Here is a 26755-nt window from a genome sequence, read left to right on the forward strand (position 1 = left end):
TCCAGTAAGGACTCTAAAATCAGCAATATACTGTAGTTTTTGCACAAAAGATTTGGGTGATTATTTTTTCAACCGGGTCAGTTGATGCAGATGTTTTGATACACTCTAGTTTTGGTGAACAAAACCCATCCAGCAGCCACTGTTGGCCATCAGATACACTTTAATGTGGAATAGGTATATACAATTGTGAATTGTATATATGGGAGCAAAAATGAATGCCAAAAATTATGGATGAATCTGATAAGGTGGTCTGATGTGTTCTGTCTTTAGGAATGATTTCAGTGTCACTGGCCATCTGCTAATGGTGCTTTAGTCTAATAAAAGATAAAGGATTAGATCTCGCTGCAACTTATTTTTGCCAAAGAACTATTTTCAAAATTAAACCTTTTTATATCTAAGGAGATGATATGATTATTATTTTTATTTTATAAAGTCACTTCTTTTTCCTCTCTTCATCATTTGGAGCTGGTCAGGTCAAAGTTCAGTAGACACCAGCACCCTTTTGGCATCTTACTAGAATACAAATTTGTAGGATTTCTACAAAGGATCAAATCAAGTTGCCTGCTAGACATTTCCTACACACACACACACAAAGAGTTTTTTCTGAATCACAATTTAAATGTTAATTATCTATCCCGATGCTAAGTATAGTCCAGTCAAAGGTAGTAAGACAAACCAAAAATAGATTAATGGGCGTAAATTCCCCCTTGAACCCGTTTATATGATCAAAACGTAATTGGGGCAAAACTCCACTTCCCAACATCTGATCACAAAGAAGAGATGCCAGAAGTCCAAGCAACACACACAAAATACTGGAGGAACTCTTGTCCTGAATACATTTTGACAATACGAAACAGACCACTTGACCCATTGTGATTGCACTGTTGTTGAACTTATACTGATCCCGTTTTCCAGTACGTTATGTAATAATGTGTCATGCTTATCTAATTCTAACTCGGATCCCAAACTCCAATATGAATCTCCTACCTCTGGTTCTAGGCCACAGGGGTAAAGTTTCTCAATATCTACCCTATCTGCAACCCTCACAGTTGCAATGCACTCAGCACCCCAGTTCACTCTTGCTATTGCACTGCAGATTTGATTGGAAATATTTGTAGACCCACGCTTCCAAATGTCCATATCTTTGTCTTCCCAGTGGCTTTGGCACATTTTGGAGAAGACATAGATCTGTAAAATGTTTTCACTGCCTACGTGCACAGTACTGTATATGAGCAATGAAAGCACCTTCTCACATCTTCTCAAAAATGAGGTCAACAATTACAATCACAGAACTAACCCATAGGTAACTTGAATTATTGTGCTGGGAACAACACACACAAAATACTGGAGGAACTCAGCAGGCCAGGCAGCATCTATGGAAAGGAGGTAGCAGTTGATGTTTTGGGCTGAGACCTTTCATCAGATGCATTCTTCCCTGAAGTTAGATATCATCTCCATATTGGTAGATTTTCCCCTCAGCACCCACACTTGAGTAATTAATAAAAATAATGATTAGGACTGGGAGCCTCAGGGCATCAGAAGTGACTGGTTTGTGAGCAGACCAAAATCCATTTATACCCTTTTGCTGTTTGATGGCTTCAGGCCAATTCTCAATATCACAGTTAGTTTGCTACCAGTATGAGAGGCTTTAATCTCATTGAGCAGCTCAACGGTTGGAACCATTCCCCTTCCTCCCACCACACACTGCACAGAACCACTCTCAGGATGGCCGGTGTCAACTGTTATGTTCTACTGGGGTAGCTGAGTCAGCACAATGCAATCATACTTGTGACTTCTCTTTTTTTTTGCTCAATCACCAATCACCTGACATCACCTATTTTCTTTAGCTGGACATTTTGAGGCTTATTAAGTCCTGTCCTTTCTTGAACAATTTGTAGTATAATTTAGCCTCTGCTACAATGATATAATTGCTTCAGAGAGTTTTTAAAAAGTACTTCCAGTTCCCCATTGGTAATCAAGTAGGATTTCCAGAATATGTCTGTCCCATCTCAAGGCAGGTGGTCCAACATTGCTCTTTGAGAAAATCATTATACACCATGGAGCATTTCATCCTTGCAACATTCACTTTGTGGAGCTTTTCTTCTTATGATGGAGTCAATAGAGGGAGAGCAGTTTTCTGGAGAATTTGTACACAAGATCGCCCTATTGGGTGTTATTTCAGTGTGCTTCGGGCAGTTTCTCAGATATGTGTGATTTTAGCTTGAAGCATTAATTCAAGATTTTTCTGTTGTTTAAAGAAAAATATCAGCATGAGATGAATGGAGCTCTTGCCAGCCAAGCCACCTGCGGCATCGAACCAGTGCTGTTGCGTGCTTGTAAATTGCTTAGAAGCTGTGGGATTCTCAAAGGACTTTACTTCACAGTATGCACTTTTAGACACTGAAAGAGATGAAAATTGCTATAATCATATGTAAAATTGGTGCACACACTAATAAAACTGTTACTTCTTGTGGAGTCAGTTAGGAATTAATAGAATCCCCCAAGGAATTCACAATATTAAAAAATGTTTAGTTGCACTTTGCAAAAGCTGTGGCTTCTGCATTTGACATAATATTTGAAATATGCTTTGTGCACCATTAAAGTGTCTGGAAGCATTAAAATATCTCTAACTGAGTTGTTTTGAATTTTCAAGACATTTTCAGTATCAAAAGAAAACTGGACTGGGACATTGCTTCAAACATGAAAATCCACAAGCACTGAGGAAAAAGACTTGTTGAGGCAATCCCTTTCTCTTCAATGATAGTGGGGCCCCACCTGTGAGTGTAATCGATCTCTGCTTCTAAAACAACCCCCCCGCCCCCTCCCCGACCATCAGAGATAAATACAGTGCCTGTAAAAGCAGGCTACAGCTTGGTTATCAATACCTGACACCCCAAAAGCCTAGCATGTCAGTCATATGATGGAATATCCTCCATTTGCCTGTTTGAGTAGCTCCTACAATATTCAAAAAACTCAAAAATACACGGAGGATTAAGTGCACTTTATCATTCACCCGAAACATTCATTCCTTCTACTGCCAGAAAACAGTAATTACAAATGTCCCATCAGCAAAAGTTAGTCGACAGCATCTTCTAAACTCATGAGAGCAAGAGCCCTAGGCTTACAGGAATACTTTTTTCTGTAGGTTCTCCTCAGAGCTGCACAGTCTCCTGAGTTGGAGATCTGTCAGAGTTTCTTCATTGTAACAGGATTGAAGCATTTCAAGAAGTACTTATCAGCACCTTCTGAGTGGCTGAGGCAAATGGACAATCAGTATTAAAGCCTAAAAAGTTAATAAGTAAGTAATATTCCCTTCAAAACCACTCCTTCTTTGGATGTTTCATTATGGGGATCAAATTTTACATGTTCACCTGCTAGATTCTTGCTGTAAAGTGTGTGATTTCAGATAGATATTCTGCATGGTTCTATTGGTTATGAGGATATCTTATAAATCCCAGACAGATTCCATTGCAACTGATGATTGCAGTGACTGAGCTAAGCAACCTCAGGGATTCGCATAACAGGCTGAGAAATGTGCATTTCTGGCCTTTTGCATGGATCGCCTGGTTTGGTGGGGTTGGGAGGGGGGGGGGGAGTGGAGGGATTTTGAATATCCCTTAGGCACATGTCTAGCTGCAGTCCCTTTGTTGGCAATTATCCTGCTCTGGAAAGCTCCCAATTATGCCCACTGGGGACTGGCCAGATGGACATAGCTGGTCTTGCAGACCCCTGCAATTGATCTAGTGACACAGCCCTATGGGGTAAAATGACCTGACCGAAGAGCTTCTCAGTCAGGGAGAAAATATTCTTTGGAAAAACTCTTTGTTGCTAGTTACCTTTTCACAAAAAGACACAATTTATGAACAAGGACCAAGTTCTACTCAGTCTGTCAAGGCAAGAAAAAGTGATGGAAAGTGGGGAAAGTATGGCACAATTTCTAGAGAGCTAAGCTGGTTATCTTTGTAAAATACATTGATGACTGCCTGATTTATTCTAGCTTGAGTTTAGAAATGACAGTATACCGTCATTAATAAGCTAGCGAGTATAGAATGTTTTCTTATATACTGTTTATAAAATGCTAAAGTGTTTTCATGTGCAGCAGCTATACTTTAACCTTTTACAAAGCTGTACTGCTAAAGATTTGATTTTTTTATTTGAAGTGTTGAAAAAAAAATGAAGATAGGGAACATTACACGGTGCTTATCTTGTGGTTGCATGTAATCTGAAGCCTACAACCCAAGGGGAAACGTTTATCCTTTGAAAAACTTTAGTTAGGTGGAGGAGTTAACCAGATTGAATTGGAGGTTATATTTAAGATTATCCATGTAGCGTAATAATAATATAAGGTTAAATATTCTGAACATTTCAATAAAGGAGGTTCCTGATTTTTTTTAGGGAAGATATTCTTCTTAGCATCCTCTTGTGTTCGTTGGTTTTTCAGAGATGTGTAGATAGAATTAAGAATACAGACATTTCCTTGAGTCAAGTTTGTTATCCCATTACCTGTAGATCATCTAAGTGCTTGGTTGAAGAAGTCCATGCTGTTAACTTTTGGTAAGGAAAGTGGTTCCCGGGAAGTAAAATGCTGTGGCAAAATATCAGGAGGACCCACAACTTCTATAAACAATTCATGTTAAAGTTCACTGATAATCAGAAGAAACCACATGAATAGAATTGAGGATTAGAACAAATGAATTGTTTGAAACATAAGTAGGTTTATACTTCCGAATGTTTGAAATCACTAGGAAGTCTGCAGATGCTGGAAATTCAAACAACGCACACAAAATGCTGGTCCAACACAGCAGGCCAGGCAGCATCTATAGGGAGAAGCGTTGTGGATGTTTCGGGCCGAGACCCTTCGTCAGGACTAACTGAAAGGAAAGATACTAAGAGATTTGAAAGTAGGAGGGGGAGGGGGAAAATCCCTCCTACTTTTTCCCCCTCCCCCTCCTACTTTAAAATCTCTTACTATCTTTCCTTTCAGTTAGTCCTGACAACAGCGCTTCTCCCTATAGATGCTGCCTGGCCTGCTGTGCTCCACCAGCATTTAGTGTATGTTGTTTGAAATCACTGTTAGTTTATAACCTTGTAGAACTTTTGAGCACTCTTTCAAGAGGTTGTATCTTTCTTTTGATCTGGTGGGTTCAAGGTAATTGAGGATGCAATTATGTTGCTTTGGGTTCTGGTTAATTGGAACACATCGGGATTAGTACATTTTGGCCCAATTAAGCTACCGCCCCGATTATTCAAAGTTTCATGGAATAGCAAATTATGCATTTAAATGAAATACAGAATAAATTAGAATACCACAAATATTAGAGTATTATTAAACTATTATTTCATAATGGTTTTCAATGGGTGAATTCATCACTGTGGTGTTATTTTGATTCAAAGATTAAAACTACATTTATTATCAAAGTATGTATACAGAAGACAACCACGAAATTTGTCTTCCCCACAGTCAAGAAGCAAAGAAGATCCATGGAACCAACCCATACAAAGAAAACCATTGAACATCAAACCCCTGTCCCCCCACGTGCAAAAAAAATCACGCATGCTACAACAAAATAAAATTGAAAACACAGAACATAAAACACAAAATCAAAAGGCATAGTTCAGTACAGTTCAATGCAGTGTTCATTATCTGTAGGCTGTCACGATTCAAAAATCACCCAAAAGTAAGAACAAAAAAGAGCAACCAGAACTGCAACTGGAAACTAGAACACATTCACTGTAAATGAACAAAATCAACGTAGACACCTAGTGCAGACAATGGACAACTTCCATTGCCTACTTGCATAAAGTCAAATTTAAAATAAAACAAAATTATCAAAAATCACTGCTTTCTGATTCGACGACTGATGCTAGTTAGAAACTGTTTGGCAGCAATGTTCTGTTCCAATTAAGTGGCAGAGTGTCTTAAATAAACAAAAGGAATGCTGGCTATGTTCTTGATTAGTTTTTGTTCTTTAAGAGTTGTCCCAAATAATTGGCCGTCCTGATTAATCAATGGCCCAATTAACTGGACTCCACTGTATACAGAGAATTATTCTTTTCTAGCATTTAAATTTCTGTAGTTGATTCTGAATGGGAAATAATATCTTCATTTACAGTGATTGCCAGTGAATTGTGTCAGAGGTCTAAACATTCCTCCTGGGACCAATTAAGATTTTTACCCCTCTCCTGGTTTGGCATTCGTGAGGGAGTCATGTGCTTAAAGGCTTTTGAGGGGATGGGGATGAGCGATTTTTGTGCTGTGTTTTGTGGTGAATGTGTTCTCACTTGCGTTATGTGATTGAGAGTTCTGGGACTTGAATCATGTGTATTTTGATGACCTGGAAGAAATGGTAGAGACAGCCATGGTACATGACTTGAACATTTAGGCTAGCTGATGTGCTGCCAGAAATTAAAAAAAAATAGCTGGGAATACATAGAAACATAGAAAACCTACAGCACAATGCAGGCCCTTCAGCCCCCAAGGTTGTGCCGAACATGTCCCTACCCTAGAAATTACTAGGCTTACCTATAGTCCTCTATTTTTCTAAGCTCCATGTACCTATCTAAAAGCCTCTTAAAAGATCCTATCGTATCCGCCTCCACCACCTTTGCTGGCAGCCCATTCCACGCACTCACCACTCTGAGTAAAAAATTTACCCCTGACATCTCCTCTGTACCTACTCCCCAGCACCTTAAACCTGTGTACTCTTGTGGCAACCATTTTAGCCCTGGGAAAAAGCCTCTGACTATCCACATGATCAGCGCATTTCAACATCTTGTACACCTCTATCAGGTCACCTCTCATTCTCCGTCGCTCCAAGGAGAAAAGTCTGAGTTCACTAAACCTGTTCTCATAAGGCATGCCGCCCAATCCAGGCAACATCCTTGTAAGTCTCCTCTGCACCCTTTCTATTGCTTCTACATCCCTCCTGTAGTGAGGCGACCAAAACTGAGCACAGTACTCCAAGTGGGGTCTGTTCAGGGTCCTATATAGCTGCAACATTATCTCTTGGCTCCTAAATTCAATTCCACGATTGATGAAGGCCAATACTTCGTATGCCTTCTTAACCACTGAGTCAACCTGCGCAGCTGCTTTGAGCATCCTATGGACTTGGACCCCAAGATCCCTCTGATCCTCCGCACTGCCAAGAGTCTTACCATTAATACTATATTCTGCCATCATATTTAACCTACCAAAATGAACCACTTCACACTTATCTGGGTTGAACTCCATCTGCCACTTCTCAGCCCAGTTTTGCATCCTATCAATGTCCCGCGGTAACCTCTGACAGCCCTTCTCCAATCTTAGTGTCATCAGCAAATTTGCTAACCCATCCCTCCACTTCCTCATCCAGGTCATTTATAAAAATCATGAAGAGTCAGTGTCCCGGAACAGATCCCTGATGACTGATCCGCTGGTGACTGACCTCCATGCAGAATATTACCCATCTACAACCACTCTTTGCCTTCTGTGGGCAGGCCAGTTCTGGATCCACAAGACGATATGCCCTTGGATCCCATGCCTCCTTACTTTCTCAATAAGCCTTGCATGGGGTACCTTATCAAATGCCTTGCTAAAATCGATATAGACTGCATCTGCTGCTCTTCCTTCATCAATATGTTTATTCACATCCTCAAGAAATTCAGTTAGGCTCGTAAGGCATGGCCTGCCCTTGACAAAGCCATGCTGACTATTCCTAATCATATTGTACCTCTCCAAATGTTCATAAATCCTGCCTCTCAGGATCTTCTCCATCTGCTTACCAACCACTGAGGTAAGACTCACTGGTCTATAATTTCCTGGGCTATCTCTACTCTCTTTCTTGAATAAGGGAACTACAACCGCAACCCTCCAATCCTCCAGAACCTCTCACGTCCCTATTGATGATGCAAAGATCATTGCCAGAGGCTCAGCAATCTTCTCCCTCGACTCCCACAGTAGCCTGGGGTACATCTCATCTGGGCCTGGCGACTTATCCAACTTGATGCTTTCCAGTACTCAGCAGATTAGATAGCATCTTTGGAGTAAGAAACTAAATTAATGTATCAGGTCAATATCTCTTCATTGGAACATAAGAAATGGGAAAATAAGTGTGTCTGAAGGTAGAAAGAGGGGCGAGACGATGCATAACACTGGAATGTCTGAGTTACCCAAGTTTTCTAGAGCAGCACATTGAATATACCCAGCAGATCAGGCAGCATCTATGGAGTGAGAAAAACCAAGTTCAGGGAGGTGATCTTATACCAGAAATAGCCAGTTTTGAGAAAAACTGAAAAGAAAGTTTTCTAAACTTGTTTGATTCAATATTGTCCCAATACCTGTGATGTGCCTAGTATGATTATCCATTGCTGATCTCTGAAACTATATTGGCCTCGAAGGAATGCCATTGTGAGAGTGAGGTAGTGAATTAAAGTGAATTCTCCTGGAGAGAAATAAGACATTTTCTTTGTTAGACTGATGGTATCAATTTGGCAAAAGAATAGAAGGAATTTCAATGGTTATTTTCAGAAGCATATTGGTTATATACCTGAAGAAACTGATTACACCTTTCTTTCTTGGAACATGTTCAAGGCTATAGATTAACCTCCTCTTGGACTGTAAGATTCCTTGATTGAGAGATGTAAATACTGGAGGATTTGGCAATGCCAAACTTGTCTTTGGCACACTTATTATTTGGTGTTTATCCCCCTAAACCTGGGTATCCCTAGTACATGGAGCATGGACTGCCTCACAAAGAGTTGAATATGGATCATTGGTGAGTGGTTCTACTTTTGATCTTCTGATGAATTTGTTTAATGATTGAGAGGAGATTAGATTGAGGCATACAAAATCATGAGGAGGTATTGATAAGGTAAATGTAAGCAGGCTTTTTCCACTGTGGTTGGGTGGGATGACAACTAGAGGTCATGGGTTAAGGGTGAAAAGGGAACATGAGGGGAAACTTCCTCACTCTGAATGTTGTTTAGAGTTTGGAACAAGCTGCCGGCACAAGTGGTACCTGCAAATGTGATTTCAATGTTTAGTAAAAGTTTGGATAGGTACATGGGGTAGGGATATGGAGGACTATAGTCCCGGTGCTGGTTAGTGGGAGTAGGCAGTTTAAATGGATGGACATGAACTAGACGTGCTGATGGGTTTGTTTCTGTGCTATACTTCTCTGTGACTCTAAGTAGCTGGAGATAGATGCGTTGAAGATATTGAAATGTGAGGAATTTTTGTAACACTATGCTGGAGTTAAAGTGATGGACCTTCATAAGGAAGACTAATCAATAGCTCTGCCTCAAGTCCTTATTGAGCCCAAAGTGACCAATTCATATTTTAATGTTCAGGAAGTACTCCTACCAATATTATTGTTGGGATTTCCAGCTGTGACAGGTTTGCGTGGAGCTTGCTGAATGTGTGCAGTGATACTAATTTATATTCAGCACTCACTTAATAATTTATAGAACATTCACTAAAATATGTTTCATTAAGCTTGATGAAAATAACGTTTGCAAAATAGATGTTCCATATAAGTAGATTCCAAATGGATTGTTTTCCAAGCAAAGGTAAATTCTGAACTGCATTGAAGACAGAAAATATTGGAAGTATTTATCAGATCAGGGAGCATCTAAGGAGAGAGAAGTGAAGTCAGTGCCTTGGGTTGATAACCTCTCAACAAAATTGAAGAGGTTACAGAAAGGGGTGCTTGGGCACATACAAAAACTTGGTGGTGGGGGGAGTATCAAAAAGGTCTGTGCTGGAGTGGAAGTTGAATGAGAACTGGAATAATCGTTCAAAATGGAAGAAGGTGATAGCAATAGAACAGTAAGATAGTCTGTAGAAGATGTAAATTGGGGAAGGAAAATAATTATCTAACATTACAAGAATAAAAACACAGGCAATTAGGACATGAAAATGCATTATCCAAAATTGTTGAACTTAACCCAGAAATTACCTATTTAGTAGTGGGATAATGTGTTCTTTATTATGCTTATGTTCAGCTTCTTTAAAACACGGTGGAAGATGGGAACCAAGAAGGTCAAAATAAGTGGGATGAAGAATTTAAGTAACAAGCAGCTATAATGTAGAAAGGAGGTATTTTGTAAGACATGCACCCAATCTGCATTTTGTTCCCTGTTCGACAGGATACTTCATTGTGAGCAGGAAATGAAGAATGTTAAGTTGAAAGAATAACAAATAAGTCACTGCTTCAGCTAGGATTTGTATTTCAGGGATGGAACATCTCTTGTGTGGAAAGGTAATGGGGCAAAGGATGTAGTTCTGTTGAAGGGAGGAGGAGAGAGGAAGATGTTCTTGCTGCTATTGCTTTGAATGTGGTTGGAAATACTAGTGATTTATAAACTCTTAAACTTGATTGTGTGTGTCGTGCATTTCTTTTCTTGTATGCTGCTCTGAATTCTGTGGTTCAGATTACCCCTATAGTTAATATCGATGGTGTACACTGTCAAGTGGTACAAAGCAAGAGTGTTGATACCACCAGCCTATCTTGGCAGCTTGGCTTCTGACAGTAATGCAGCGAAAGCATCATTATTTCTGCTCTGTGTCACAACTCAGCTGCTGACTTAAGAAATTTATTCTAATGTCCAATCAGCTTTGGCTAATTTCTATAAAATTACATTACTTTGAGAGGTTCATCAATGGTAACAGGGCTATAGTCTTTGATAATTTAATTATGATTTACAGAGGATAAATCATAGATTTCATAGGAAGAATCATAGATGTTTCTTCTATGACTTGTTTCGTTTACTCTCTTGCTCAGATATTTCACAAGTTTCATGTGGAGAAAACTGTCAGTATTTTTGCCCCCCCCCCATCTGTTAAACACAGAGGACGATATTGTTTTGTTGTATTAACATATAATGTAAAGCAGTAGTGTACAGGCCCTTTGGCCCATGATGTCGTGCCAACCTCTTAACTTGGATCAATCTAACCCTTCCCTCCCACATAGCCTTCCATTTTTCTTTCATCCATGTATCTATCTGAGAAACTCATAAATGTATGTAATATATCTGCCTCACCACTACCCATGGCAGGATGTTCTATACACTCACGAATCTCTGTGTATATCAAAAAAAGTTCTATCTTTGACATGCCCCCTATACTTTCCTCCACTTTTCTCCGATCACCTTAAAATTATGCCCCTTTGTATGAGCTGTTTTCACCCTGGGGAAAAGTCTCTAGCTAGCCGCTCCCTCCAAGCCTCTTATCATCTTCTACATCTCTATCAAGTTACCACTCATCGTGCTTTGCGACAAGGAGAAAAGCCCTAGCTTGCTCAACTTCTGCTCCTAAGACATGCTTTCTAATCCTGGCAGCAGCCTGGTAAATCTTTGCACTCTTTCTAGAGATTCCACATCCTTCCTGTGTGAGGAGACCAGAAATGAACACAATAGTGTGGCCTAACCAGAGTTTTATTGAGCTGCAACATTACCTTGCAGCTCTTGAACTCAGATTGAAGTTGACAGCTTCTGGCAGCTTCATTAGTTCCCTAACTAATGAAGGCCAATGCACCATATGCCTTCTTAACAACCCTATTAATTTGCACGGTTCTATGGATGCAGACCTCAGGATCCCTCTGTTCCCCCACACTTCTAAGAGTCATGCCATTACCCCTGTACTCTCCTATCACATCACACCTTCCAGAATATCACTTCAAACTTTGTTCGATTTAACTACATCTACCACATCTCTGCCCAATCCTGAGTTTTGTCTATATCCCATTGTGACCAACAATAACTTACAACTTTCTAGACTAACGGCAACACCATCAACCTTCGTGTCATCTGCAAATTTTCTGATCCGCTCTTCCACTTTTACTAATTGAAGTCATTTATAATTCTTTTAAAAATCCACTAACAGCAGGGGTCCCAGAACACATCTGTGCAGAACACCACTGGCAAAATATGCTCCATCTATTACCACCTACTGCTTTCTGTGGGGAAGCCCATGCAGCCAAGTTTCCCTGGATCTCATGCTTCCTGACTTGCTATAAGACACTACCATGGGATATCTTCTTGAACACCTTAAAAAAATCCATATACTGTACATCACGTACACTGTTCTGCCTTCATCAATTTGTTTCATCACTTCCACAAAGAATTCAATCAGGCCTGCTGCTCACAAAGCCATGTTGACTATCACTAATCAGACGATGCTTCTTTAAATGCTCATAAATTCTACCCTCTTGAAAAGTTTGCCTACCACTGACATGAAGACTCGCTTGTCTAGGATCATCCCTATTACCTTTCTTGAACAAATGGAACAAATAGAATTAATATTTGCCATCTGCCAATCTTCTGGTACCACTCTATAACCATTGAGAATGCAAAGGTGATTGTCAAAGGCACGGTATTCTCATCCTTAACTTCCTGTAGAAATCTGAAGTATATCCTGCCTGGACACAAAAGTTCCAGCACATCCTCTTTCTTAATATTGACATATTCCAGCATATCAGTCTGTTTTATGCTGTCCTCACATTTCTCAAGGTCACTCTAACTCAGGGGTTCCCAACCTTTTTTATGCTATGGACTACCACCATCAACTGAGGGGTCCATGGACTTCAGACTGAGAAACCCTGTTCTAACTGGGTATGTAGAAACAAAGTATTTGTTAAGGACCTTCCCTAACTCCTCCAAGTCTAGCCACATTTCCTCTTTTGTCTCTGATGGCTCCTAATCTCACCTTAAATATCCTGCTGTTTATCATGTCCTATAACTGCAGAAAACCTTGGGGTTTACTTTAATCCTACTTGGCAAGGCCTTCTCATGTCCCCTTCTAGCTCTCCGAAGTCCATTCTGGCTAATGCTGTGGAACCTGATCTCATATGAGAAGGGAGTGGACCATGGGAGAAAGGGAAGGAGGAGGGATACCAGGGGAAGTGAAAGGCAGGTGAGGAGAAAGGATGAGGTAAAAGGAGAGCCAGAGTGGAGAATGGATGATGGGGGAAAATGTCAAATTTCCATTCAGACATGACAGTCCATAGTCTCCATTCCCATTTCAATGTGTTGGTCCATGGGCTCCTTTACTGTATCATAAGGCCACTCACAGGTTGGAGCAGCAACACTACATATTCCATCTGGGTAGCCTCCAAGTTGATGGCATGAATATCAAATTCTCTAATATCCAGTAAATATTTCCCCCATGTCCACTCCCCACTTTGGCTCCCTTCTTAGCTCTTCTCCTCCCTTGCCTTTCACTTCCCCTGGTACCCCTCCTTCTTCCCTTTCTCGCGTGGTCCACTCCCCTCTCCTATGAGATCCCTTCTTCATCCTTTACCTTTTCCACCTATCACATCCCAGTTTCTCACTTCATCCCCCACCCACCTGGCTTCATCTATCACCTTCTAGCTTGTACTCCTTCCGCTCCAACACCTACTTAGTCTGGCTTCTTCTCCCTTAATTTCCAGTCTTGATGAAGGGTCTTGGCCCAAAACATCAACTCTTTATTTCTTTCCAAAGTTGCTAACTGACCTGCAGATTTCCTCCAGCGTTTTGTATGTATTACTCACTTAGGCCTGACTTGGTTTTATTGGCTCTTCCCAATTGTCTAATCACTCAAACAATCTGCAGAAAGTCATGACTGGTCCCATTCACTTTTAAATCTAGAAGTAACTGTTCTCACAATCTCAAGCACTGCAGAAAGTCCTGACAGACTTGCTTTTAGGGGCTGGTGCTCACCTCCATGAGGAAATGTTCCTGTGAGCTGAAGCTGTGCAGTATCCCATTTCTGAAAATAGTACTGATGAGTTGCAGAAATGGGCAGAGAAATAGCAGATGGAGTTTAACCCAGATAAGTGTGAGGTGTTGCTCCTCAGTAGTGCAAATGCAAGGAGACAGTACACTGTTAAAGGCAAAACCATTGAAAGTGTTGCTGAGCAGAGAAAGATCTTGGGGTCCAAGTTCAGGTCAATAGTAGGTTGAGAAGGCTAATGGAATACTTTTAATTAGTCAAGGCATTGAGGTCAAAAGTCAAGAGGTTATGTTGCAACTTTATGAAACTCTGGCCTGACCATATCTGGGGTATTGCATACATTTCTGGTTGCCCCACTATAGGAGGGATGTTGAGGATTTGGAGAGGATGCAGAAGAGGTTTACCAAGTGTTACGATATGGCAACAATGAACATTGAATTGAGAAAGGTTTTTTATAAACAAATAAGCATTTATTTAAATTCTGCTCAATAAAAATGAAAACTAAACTAACGACTAACTTAACCAGAAGTTAACTGATATATGGCAACTTGAACAGTTCTTAAAGTGATAAATGCGAAAGTCCAAATGATTTATACAGTCAATTAGGAGAGACTTTCCTGAAGTATCGAATTCCTCGATGACGTGACATTACTGCTGATCCGAGCCGAAATATGCCTTGCCCAAAGGATTCACGATGAAGGAAATAAAAATGGATGGAAGGAACTGACCTTTTCCTTGGCCAATAACACTGCACCCAACGCTTTCTGCTTTTACAATGCAGGGGCTATCTTGGATGCAGGTTACTATTCCCTGAATGAAGATCCAATAAGGTCAATCCTGTAATTCCACCAACAACACCAACTTTATTCGATCCTTCCGGTTTCCGTACTTTGGTAAATCTTCACTCTCCAATACTTAGACTTTAAAATTAAATCAAAGATACATCAAACATAACTGGCAGTGATTTTCAAACCTGCCGGCACAACGACAGTGTACCTTACAGTAAGAATCAAAACTCCACTTTAAAACAAAACTGCGTCATGAAACCAAATACACAGCATAACGGACGACTTAAACAACGTCCCAACAAAAACCCGCTTCACAGCAGGCTTTCCCTGTTTTATACCTGTTGGAACAGGCCATCATGTGACCTCACACTGGCGGGAAAATTACATCATGTGACCTCACACTGGCAGGAAAATATGTCTTCCCACCATCACAAGACCATTACATCACGCTCACCAGCTACTCAATTACATCATGGTCATGAGACAGTGACAAGATACCCACGAGGTATGTAACACAAGATGCTGCCTGGTTTAGAGGGCATGTGCTATTCTGAGAGGCTGGACAAACTTGGGTTGTTTTCCCTAGAGCGGTGGAGATAGTCTTATAAGATTATGAAAAGCATAGATAGAGAAGAGAGGGAGTATCTTTTTTCACAGGGTAGAAAGTTCAATATAGCAGAGGGCATACATTGAAGGTGAGAGGGAGTAGTTCAAACAGGATGTGAGGGGCAAGTTTTTTTTTACTCAGAGTGTTGGATGCCTGGAATGCAGTGCCTGGTTTGGTGGTAGAGGCAAATACATTTGAGGCTTTTAGGAGATGTTCAGACAATGAATGAGAAATAAGGAGCAATATGGGCTTTGTGTAGGTAGTAAAGATTAGTGTTAGGAGATTTTTTGATATACGTCTTAGCTAGTTAAATACAACACTGTGGGCCAAAGGGCTTTTCCCTGTGCTGTACTGTTCTAACTCAATGCTATGTTCTATGAATTTTCAGAATTACAATTAGCAGGTAGCAGGTTGCCAGCTGGCAAAGGTGCATTTGGATAAATTGGTTATAAAGACCACAGTACTGTACATGGAGACACAATGTACTGTTTGTATATGTTGTTTGTTGCTACGTGTAATGGCATGGCTATAATTACAATAGTAGAAGATATTTAGTTATTTTTGCACGGTGTATAAATGCAGATTCTTGTGTTGTGACTTAATATTTGGTCAAGAGTTGTCAAGAAGGGAGCATATTACTTCTGCAATATCCTTTTTTTTTAGTTCCTCAAAAATTATGAACTCATTTGCAGAGTTGATTTGGGGCATCAATTGAAGTTATTTTTTTAAGTGATGCTTCTGGTGAAACATTTTTTCTGGTTCTTCAACTGGCATTCTGAATGAATGAACTGAACACATTTGTAACCACTAGAATCGTGCACAAGTTTTGTAATTGGCAAGTGCAGTAAAAAAAATTAAGTGGCAATGACCCTGAGGAATATTGATGTACAGAGGAATACTGGGCTGCATGTCCAAAGCTCCTTAAAAGTGGCAGCAAATGTAGATAGGATAGTAAAGGGGGCTTTCAGCACACTTGGCTTTATCACTTGAATTGTTGAGTGTAACGGTTGGGGAGGCAAGTTGCCCCTGTATAAAAACTTCGGTTATAGAGTTGTAAGTTCTTACAGCACAAATACAAGCCCTATGGCCCAAGATGCCATGCAGGCTTGTCACATTTGCCTGCTTTTGGCCGTTATCCTTTTTAACTTTCCCTATCTAATTGCTTCAACTACTTCCTCCATCATGCTGCGAATATTTCATCTTCTGTATTGGAAAGATGTGTTGTCCCTCTAGCCTCTATAATCCTTTGGTTTGGACATATTTGGAGTATTATGTGCAGTATGGTTGCAGGAATAATGCGGATGCTTTGCAGAGGATACAGAAGGGTTCATGAAAATGTTGTTTGGTTTAGAGATTTTTAGCTTTAAGAGGAAGGTTGGACAAACTTGGAATGCTTTCTAGTATTAGAGGTTGAGGGACAAGTTGATGGAAGAATATAAAATCATGAAAGTTGTAGGGTTTTTTGTTCCCTTGGGTGGAAATGCCTAATATTAAAGGGTACAGTCTTAAGGTGAAGGGGGATGATTAAAGTAGGTGTACAAAGCAATTCATCACCCAGAGAGTGGTAAGAACTGGAATGCACTGCCAGGGAAAGTGATGGAAAGAGCTGTGAGAGCAATGTTGAAGAGCATTTAGACAGGCATATGAACTGGTAGGGAATGGTGGGATATAGACTGTGTGGGCAAGTGGGAATGGTTAGATTGGCATTGTGGTCAGCACAATCATGGAGCTAAGGCTGTGCTATACTATTCTATGTAAATGTTTATTAACTTCTTAGGCTGTATGTCCATTTTAGGATGATACTTGAATAGCTAACCAAATTTTCCCTTTTGTGTTTAAAAAATTTTGAAAGAATCTTGAGTGGGGATTGTAGGAAGTATAGTGAAGTATTTACTATGTTGGGAATTCCAAAATAATCTTATGGATAGTGAATGATAAGTGTTCATAGGCTTTATAAAAGTGCATCTTGAAGCACTTGAAATAAATCCCATGAAGGCTGATTCAGGTTTAAAATCCATCTTGGATTTAAGCACATGTAAATACTTGAGACAAAAGTACATGAGTTATGATTTGAATTTTTATTTATTGACCATTTTTTGTGCTCAGTATAAAAGAACCTTGCAAGATGTCATACATAACAGAAGAAAAAGTGTACTGACGTAAATTAGAAATTAATGTCATCTATGTAATACGGCAAACTGCAGTACTTCAATATAATTTTTTAAAAAGTTTGAATGATGAATGATTTTAATCGGTGCATATTGTCTGAGTTAATGTAAAGCTTTTAGAAAAGATATTAATACAGGATATATGACTCTATCTCACAATTCAAGTACAAATGACTGCTAATGCATTTTGATTAAAACTGAAAAAGAAGTAAGAAATTTGATTTGAAAAAATTTTTAATTGTTTAGATGTATCTATAATTAAAATGCAATTTTTGAGTTTTCTTTCTTTATTTATGGCGTTTGAGCATCTCATCCAGGTACTCCATGATTACTACTTGTGATAGTTTAAGTAAGCAGCTAGTTCCTGAGCTGGATTGGCAACAATAAACGGAAGATATTGCAACATATTTTCTCAATATTTTTAAATCATACTCAATACCTTGAAGTAATATAAGACTGGCAAAAAAGAAGAACATGCAATATGTGATCTCCTTGGAGGATTTGTTGACATATGATGAATGGTTGCTTAACCACCCCTCTTCCTGTGCAGATAAACACATTTCCCTGGGCAAACTAATTTGCTCTTTAATTTCTCTCTCCCTATTGGTCCAGCTAGTCCCTTTGGTATTCTTGAATAGGAAGTCATCAACTTGCTTCTGAAGTAATTTTCCATTACTTTGTGTTCCCTTCATTAGGGATTATTGGTTCGCTGTTGGGATTCTGTGAAGGTGATAGTTAAATTTCTAAGTTTATTCAATGTAATGTTGTCTCAGGTCTTCATTAATGACGAAGACCACAGTCACTACCTTGCAGGTTGTTATCCCATGTCCAACATGAAAGCTGCAGCTCATAATTATTTTCATTACATTCTTCTTGGGATCGTTTGAGTGGAGGAAAGCCCAACACCAAGATAAGTTCTATTGTTAGAGCGAGTTACATTTGATGATATGGAACTGAGTGATTTAAAAACAACAGTGAGCAAGCCATTGTTTTGAACAGGTACAGTTTAAAACCTGTTTATATTAATTGCAATAAATTGCTTGAAAAATAGAGGGCTATGGATAACCCTAAATAATTTCTAAAGTAAGTACATGTTTGGCACAGCATTGTGGGCCGAAAGGCCTGTATTGTGCTATAGGTTTTCTATGTTTCTATTACATTTTTGCAAAATTGTGTTTTTATTTCTTTTTATTGCAAGATGTGTCTTACCTTGGGGCTTAATTTTTCTTTATTTTTAAATTTAATTAAATATATATAAAATGTGTATAAAAGCTTAACCTTTATTTTTAATTTGGTTGCATCATCAAGGTGCGTGTTTAAGCCGGGTCAGCCACTGAGAAATGATTTCTACCTACTCTGGGGATTACATACAAAGTGCTTTTGCTGTGTTCAAACTCACTATGCTCAGATGGCTGCTTTGCAGGCTGTCTGCAATTGCTGCCAAAGCAACATGGGCCAAGGCCAAGTTTGCTTGTTCCCCCGACATCTTTAATGTGTGGGTTAGCCTTGAAGATGATACCGCTCAGGCACTGACAGCTTACATGGAAGCTGCCCACATTTTGTGTACACATAGCCTGCAATTTTCTGCTGCTCTGGTTTTAAGTGCAAGGATTCTTGCAATGAGACCACACCTGATGTTAATGACTTGTGCTATTCCTAGTTTTGGAAACACATCTGCCATGTAATCCAGATAAAACCTGCAGAGCTGCCAAGACTTTATGCCAATTAATTTCTTACTTTTTAATAGTTTATCAGTGTAAGCATGGGCTATTATAAAAAAGCATATCATAGTCTGACAAAGAATTTTTACTTCCTTTATTGGTTGAATATCCATTTATGGGGACAGGTGTTCCTCCCCCCCCCCCCCACAAAGGTAGAACATTCCTGTGAAACCTTTCTTAAGCCGAAATGGTGTAAAGCGAAGAGCCATTAATTTATATGTGAAAAATTTTTGTAAAAGTGAAAATCCTCTTTGTAATGTGAAAACAGGTTACTAATGTAGGTCTTTTGTAAAAGTGAAGTGGCGTAAAGTGAGCATTCGTAAAGGGGGGGGCACCTGTATTTTGTTTCAGTGGTGTGACATTTGTTGACTTGAAAGACATCATGCTTTGTTGTTATATTTCCTTCATGGTGATTATTGGTGACCATGGTGATGTATAGGTTATTTGCATTTTATTGAGATCGATTTAAGGTAGTTTGAGGGACTCCCAAGAATCAGACCAGGTCATTGTTCTATCGGGTGCAAAATACAAACAGTTGGCTTGCCTTTGTAGTCAAAATTTTGTTTTTTCCTTTGACCAGCAAATGGACTGGAGCTGGCATTTTTAATGCTTTACACCTGTTGATAGGCATTACAGCATAGGGAAGACAAATACATTTTCCCTGGTGCTCCTCCCCCTTCCTTTACTTCCATGGCCTCTGTCCTTCCCTATTAGATTCCCCCTTCTCTAGCCCTCCATCTCTTTCAGCAATTGATTTCCCAACTCCTTACTTCACCCTTCCCCCCTCCCGATTTCTCCTATCACCTAACACCTTGTACTACCTCCTCCCCTTCCCCACCTTCTGACTCTGACCTCATCCCTTTTCTCTGCTCTTGATGAAGGGTCTTGGCCCGAAACATTGTCTGATTACTCTTTTCCATTGATGTTGCCTGGGCTGCTGAGTTCCTCCAGCATTTTGTATTTGTCGTTTTCCCTTTCAACTGGATTTGCCAGAAATTCATGAGAGATGAGAACGGAAACTCCTTGATAAGATTTAAGACCAAGCAAGTTCAGTATAGTGTTCCACCAACAGTAGTAGCTCAAGGAAAGCTCACTTGATCTGCTCAATTCTTACTCTGGGGTTTGATGTCTCATAGTTATTTGGAGAGACTACAAAAACAGTAGTTGGTATTTTCCCTATGTCCTTGTCAACTGTGGGGTTCTGACTTTGAGCCAAAGCATGACCTGATGTTCCTGAGTTCTTTCATCCACAGCCAGTCAATCTGTTACCACTGGGACAGTATTTCTGTTTCATGTTGACACTAGAAGGCTTTCTCAGCTTTTTTTTCCCCTGCATGCATTTTAGTCTGGTTATTGGTGTTGATCAGCCTGACCATTTGGTCCAGTATTTAACCAAAGTAGGCATTAGAACACTCCAGTCAACATTTAGTGCACCTAATTACAGGAATGATTGAGTTAATAATATTGTGGTGAAATTGTTTTCTGCCACAGTGGTTTCTGAAAGAAACCCTTTCTGTAATGGTGAATGATGGCTGTGGAGGCCAAGTCATTGGATATATTTAAAGCGAAGCTGTATAGGTTAATAATTTAGTAAGGGTGCAAAGGCAGGAGAATGGGGTTTAGAGGGATAATAAATCAGTCATGATCAAATGGTAGAGTGGACTTGATGGGCTGAATGGTTATACTGAATGTGGTTTGCATTTTGTAGAGTTCTCCTTTGTAAGGTAGTCTCATCTGCAGGGACTTTGGATCATCAGGATTAATTTTAACTGACATTGACCGGTAGTGACCAAATGTCATCATTGCACAGAAAGTACTAACTTTAAATTGCAGAATCTGGATGCAGGAAGTCTTGTTGCTTGCAGTTATTGAAAAGTAATTGTTACTTCAGAAATAAAGAGATAAAACTCGGAGAATACTTATGAAATCAGGCAGTTGCTATGAAGAGAGAAACAGAGTAGGATGGCTGGCCTGAACCGTTTCCTCTGTGCGTCTCTCTTCACAGATGCTTTTTCAATATTTTCAGCATTTACTGTTACATTTCAGATCTATAGCATTTGCAGTTTTTTTTTAACAATTGCTGTTCCAGTGTTATATGCTTCACAGATTCACAAAATATTCATGAAATAAATAGCTACAAAGTCTAGAATTAGAATCAAGGTAGTCAGTAGAAAGATTTAGAATGAAGTGTATCATTCTATTTAGCCTAGATCCAATATCATCCGTGTCCACTTGTATCGACGGGCACTTCTATCTTGAATCTGATCTCGTTCCATGAGATTCTATGAGGAATTACACCTCTTATTGTTGCTGAATGGTTTCTAACTAGCATCAGTCACCTGCACTTGTGTGCCCACTAGACACGATGCTGTGCTTCAAGTGAACAGTTTTTAAATAACGTCAGGTGCGTGTGGTTGTCACTGATAATTGGCAAGAAATAAGCAGTAAGACAATGCAGAACTGTTTTGCTCAAGCATTTAGGTTTCGAGTTGCCAGAAATTGTCGGGAGTGAAAATGAAGCAATTTGACTACCTCAATAAGTTAGGAGCGACGAAGAATTTGAAGGTAATAACAATTATCTTGAATGTTACAATGAAAATTAAGAATTGGAGGATACAATTATCGACAGCATTGTATGAAGTCAGACCATCATCTGCACTAGGTCTCTGTGCTGATTTTGTTCATTTACAGTCAAAAGAATGCATCGTGAAAGAATTCCTCCGCCGATAAGTATTCAGAACAAATACACAGTTATATCGTCTGAGGCCTCAGTCGGTCAGAGTTGACCATGGATATTGTGTCTTAGCTGACTAGATACACAAGCCTGGGCAGAACGATATGGAAGCCAAGCTTTTGCCATTGTAGCAAGCTCCTCCTCTCCATGCAACTAATGAACCCATAGGAACCACAGAGACTGACAGTTTGGTACCAGCACCGTCGCACAAATTACCGGTCAGCATTGAACTCAATGTAGGACTGCCTTTGGGACTCCAGCTCTGGCTTTTCTCTCGGCGTTTACTCCTGAAATAATCCCCATGTGTGGGTATAGCCGCAAGGCAATGGAGAGAGTTAGACTTCTCCTAGATGCACTGCCAAACATAGCTGACGAGCACCATCTGCCCGAAGCAACTGGTTTTAAGCTGCCAGTAATCTGCCTTTGCCCCTTCTCCTGTCAGTAGAAATGGTTCTTCCAGGCTTAATAGCCATACGTGAAGGCCAGGAGCTGGACTTGGTTGTCAGAGTCTATTTGAGGTGCATGTCAATGGGAGTATTTAATAGTGGGAGCTTGTCCTCATTACCACCCCCAGCTATAACAACCTTAAATTATATAGTACTGTAGCAGTATTGGTAGAGTTACAGTTATAGAACACTACAATACAGAAACAGGCCCTTCAGCCCATCTGATCCATGCTGGACCATTAATCTGCCTAGTTCCATTGACCTACACCTAAACCTTAGCCCTCCATACCTCTACATCCATGTACCTATCTAAATTTCTCTTAAATGTTGAAATCATCTACCACTTGGGCCGGCAGCTCATTCCACACTCTCTGTGTGAAGCAGTTTGCTCTCAAGTTCTCCTGAAACACACCACCTTTCACCCTTAACTCATCACCTCCAGTTGATTTATGAATGCCAATGTGCCAAAAGCTTTCTTTACAATCCTTTCTATATGTGAGGAATTATGGATCTGTCGTACCAGATCTCTTTGTTCTACTGCACTCCTCAGTGCCCTACCTTTCACTGTGTAAGACCTACCCTGGTTGGTCTTACCGAAGTATAACACCTCACACTTGTTTGCATTAAATTCCATCTTCCATTTTTCAGCGCTTTGGTTTTCTTTTCTGTCCACTAAACACCCCCCACCCCCAATCTTGATGAAACTGCAAATTTGCTGATCCGGTTTACCACATTATCATTATGTAGCATACTCATATGTTCTGCATTTAATTTAAATACCCAATTTGATGCTCGGTCTGACTTTTTTAAAATGTCTTTTTAACTATTTCCAAAGAACTTCAGCTAATTGGGACAGCTGATTAATTGGGACAAAATGTACTGGTCAAGATGTATCACAATTAACTGGAATGCATTGTACATAGACTCTGAGTTGGTTTAATGTAGTTTTATAGCCAGTGATCATAGAATGAAGCCTTAACGTTGTTATCCTGTTTGTAGAAGTGGAACTTTTGGTCAAAGTGAAGAATCATTCAACTAAATCTTTATTGATGATTATGAATTAAGTTAGGAAAATAATTTAGTTTATAGATCAGTTATGCAGGAAGATCCCTGTACTTCCAGAAAATAATTTTGGATATTTCAGACAATCCACGTTTTAACTGGACTTTTCAAGCCCTGTGCCTCATTTCATCTGAAAGGAGCAACAGTTCCCGATAAAATTACACATGTGCAGAATCTTTCTGTGTCTAGGGATTGCTGTGGCAAAGAAAAAAATGGATTATGACTTTAAGGAAATAAAGCTCTTTTTGTCAGAGTAATTATATGCCATCAAATTTTAATCTTTATAGACAGTCATGGCAAATAGTTCTTGTATACATGCTATGTTTTCCTTGAACTTTGTTGCTGAATTTCTTTGGTAGCGGTGGTTGAGGGAGGCAGGGAAGAAACCCGCCTAGGAAATTTGAATGTTTTTACAGAAAGGAAAATGCATGTGGCCAATATTGAATTGAATCGACTCTATTTCTTACATACTTTACTTATGCGAGGAGTAAAAATCTTTGTTATGTCTCCATCTAAATGTGCAATGTGCAGTTTAGAGTAATTTGTAATAAATAGTAGTACTAAATAGTATGTACAACAGGACAGTCAATACAGCATAGAAATACAATTCTTTCAGCGTGAATTAACCAGTCTGATAGCCTGATGGAAGAAGCAGTCCTGAAGCCTGTTGCTCCTGGCTTTCATGCTGTAGTACCGTTTCCCAGATGGTAGAATGCTAGAACACTTTAAGGTTGGATTTTCTCAGGTCCCCAATGATCCTTCGGGCCCTTTTTACAGGCCTGTCTCTGTAAATCATGTCCTGAATAATGGGAAGTTCGCATCTACAGATTTATAAAGTCCTGGATGTTTTTATGTATATTACCCCCAACTTACATTGTCTAACTATGAATATCACTTGTTCCAAAGTAAATGTTTGAATTCGTTCCAACACAAAAGAATTGAATATTTGTCAGTTTCAATAGATTTTTATGAAGTATTAACTATCAGACAGGCTGAATGTATATTTCATTCATTTTGTTGTAAGAATGCTATGCAGAGCTTTCAACATGCATAAAAATCCTATTTATTTGTGGTCTGCACTGATTTTTGGTGTGGTAACCTTTAATGTTGTTATTGATTTTCAATTCAATTGAGCATTGTTTCACCAAAATGTGATATGCATCTCCACAATCTCTATCAGCACAGGTACACCACAAGGCTGTGTGCTTGGTCCCCTTGCTCTACTTGCTTTACACTTATGAATGTGTGGCTAAGCACTACTCCAATGCCATAGTTAAATTTTCTAACGGCACCACTGTTGTCGGCCGAACCAAAGGTGGGTGAAGAATCAGCTTATAGGAAGGAGACTGAAACTTTGACCGAGTGTTGCCACAATAACAACCTCACACTCAATATCAGCAAACCAAGGAGCTGATATTGACTAAGAGCAAGAAATCCGATGCCCATGAGCCAGTTTTCATCGGGAGATAAAAGGTGGAGAGGGACAGCAACTTTAAATTCTGGATGTTGTTATTTTGGAATTCTTGCCCAGTACATAAGTGCATTCACGTAGAAAGCACGGCTGCATCTCTACTTCCTTAGAAGTTTGTGAAGATTCTACATGATATCTAATACTTCGACAAACTTCTATAAATGTTGGGTTGAGAGTATATTGACTGGTTGCAACGTGGCCTGGTATGAATATACCATTGCCCTGAATCGAAAATCTTATAAAAGGTTTTTGATTTGGCCCATTTCATCAGAGTAAAGCCCTCCCCACCACTGAGCACATCTACACAGAGAGCTGCCACAGGCAAGCAGCATCAAGGACCTCACCTCCCAGGTCATGCTCTCTTCTTGCTGCTGCTATCAGGAAGAAGGTACAGGAGCCGGAGGCTCATACCGCCAAGTTCAGGAACAGTTATTAACGCTCAACCATCTTAACCAGTGGAGATAACTTCATTCAACTTCATTTACCCCATCACTGAAGTGTTCTGACAACCTATGGACTCACTTTCAAGTACTTGTCATTCCATATTCTTGATGTTTATTGCTTATTGATGTATTACTATTATTTTTTCTTTTGTATTTGCAGATTGTTGTCTTATGCACATTGGTTGTTTGTCCGTCTTGTTGGGAGCAGTTTTTAAACGATTTTATAATGGTTCTTGGAATTACTGAGTATGCCTGCAAGAAAACAAATCTCTGGGCTGTACATGGTTGCATATATGCACTTTGATAATAAATTTACTTTGAACTTTAAGCATTGAAGCTCTGTTAATGACTTAAAAATAACAAATTTTGCTGATAAAACACTGCAAAACAATACCCATGAACATAACCAAAAATAAAAAACTGAAGAATTCCAGCTCTATTTACACAAAAGATATGTAAGAATTTAACACATTGCTAGTAAAATACATTTAATTGAACCCAGTATAGTATTTTAAAATGATTGCAGGCAAATGCTGCTGTGCTTTTACATAGCAAACCTCCAGCTGAGCTCATCAATAAATGAACTGAAATAAATAAGATGCTGTGATACCTGGCTTGATTATCAGCATAACTTATTTTTGCCATGGCCATTCAATACAGAACGTTTATTACCAGCATGGTATTTGAGAGTCACTGTTTTAGATTTACATTATACAATATTTCATTAAGTGAAAGTGCTGAATGCTATGTTTTAATTAGGATGAGATCTGGCTGTGGAGCTGGTGCACTGCTTCATTGATTGATGCAAGTAACCTCGTCTATGCTGTCATAGAGTTCCAGTTGTCAGCTGAGCTGGTCGGTCCCATAAGTGCTGCAAACAATTTTTGTCTGAATTGTTTTTGAGTCTATAGACCTGCCGGTTGTATGAATTTAAAAGAGCATTGAGTTTTTTTTTCAAATGTCACCTTCCCCTGAGAGTTGCCTGTGCCATTTGCAAAGTGAGTAGAAAGCTTGGGTTCTATTCTGAAGGAAATAAAAAGAGGAATTCTAAATAGTGGCAATTAGATTTTAACCTGCTATGTATTGCTAAAATAGTTTGTTTTGCAAGGATTAATATTGATAGAACACTTGAGTCTGTTGAGCAATATTATTCCTGTTCTGTTAATTTAGAATGGAACTATTTTGTCCATACAGAATGAATTAGCAAATGATTTAATTTCGATTTGTCTATTTTGTCCATCCGAGATGGTGAATGTTAAATTGGTTTGGAAATTGGACTGCCTTTAGAACTTACTGTATCTTAGCTGCATTAAAATGAAATCTACAAGTTATCTTTGATTTGGAAATGCATTGCAATGGGTAAAACAAGCTTCGTATTAACCCTGTGATTAGGTGACAACTGATGAGCACAGATCATGTGAATTATAGAGTCCAAAATGTGGCCTCACATTTATAAATCTGATTAGAAATATATATGGACTCTTAAAACTAGGATAATATAATTAATTTGGAAGCTGAAGTCAGATCATGAAGGATGACAATTTGCTGAGAATTTATAGTCCCAGTCGCACAAGTGAGCTGTTTTGGCTGCAATAACAAGTACAATTCTCTCTTTTAAAGATTAT

At 39.4% G+C, this 26755-nt stretch overlaps 1 protein-coding gene across 3 annotated transcripts in view; it reads left to right on the top strand.

Moving 5' to 3' along the window:
- dennd1b (DENN/MADD domain containing 1B) overlaps window positions 1–26755 on the top strand; it is a 325846-nt gene that overhangs the window by 125427 nt on the left and 173664 nt on the right. The gene's annotated exons all lie outside the window — the stretch shown is intronic.

This window comes from Hypanus sabinus, chromosome 11 (genome assembly GCF_030144855.1).
Source record: "Hypanus sabinus isolate sHypSab1 chromosome 11, sHypSab1.hap1, whole genome shotgun sequence".
NCBI lineage: Eukaryota > Metazoa > Chordata > Chondrichthyes > Myliobatiformes > Dasyatidae > Hypanus > Hypanus sabinus.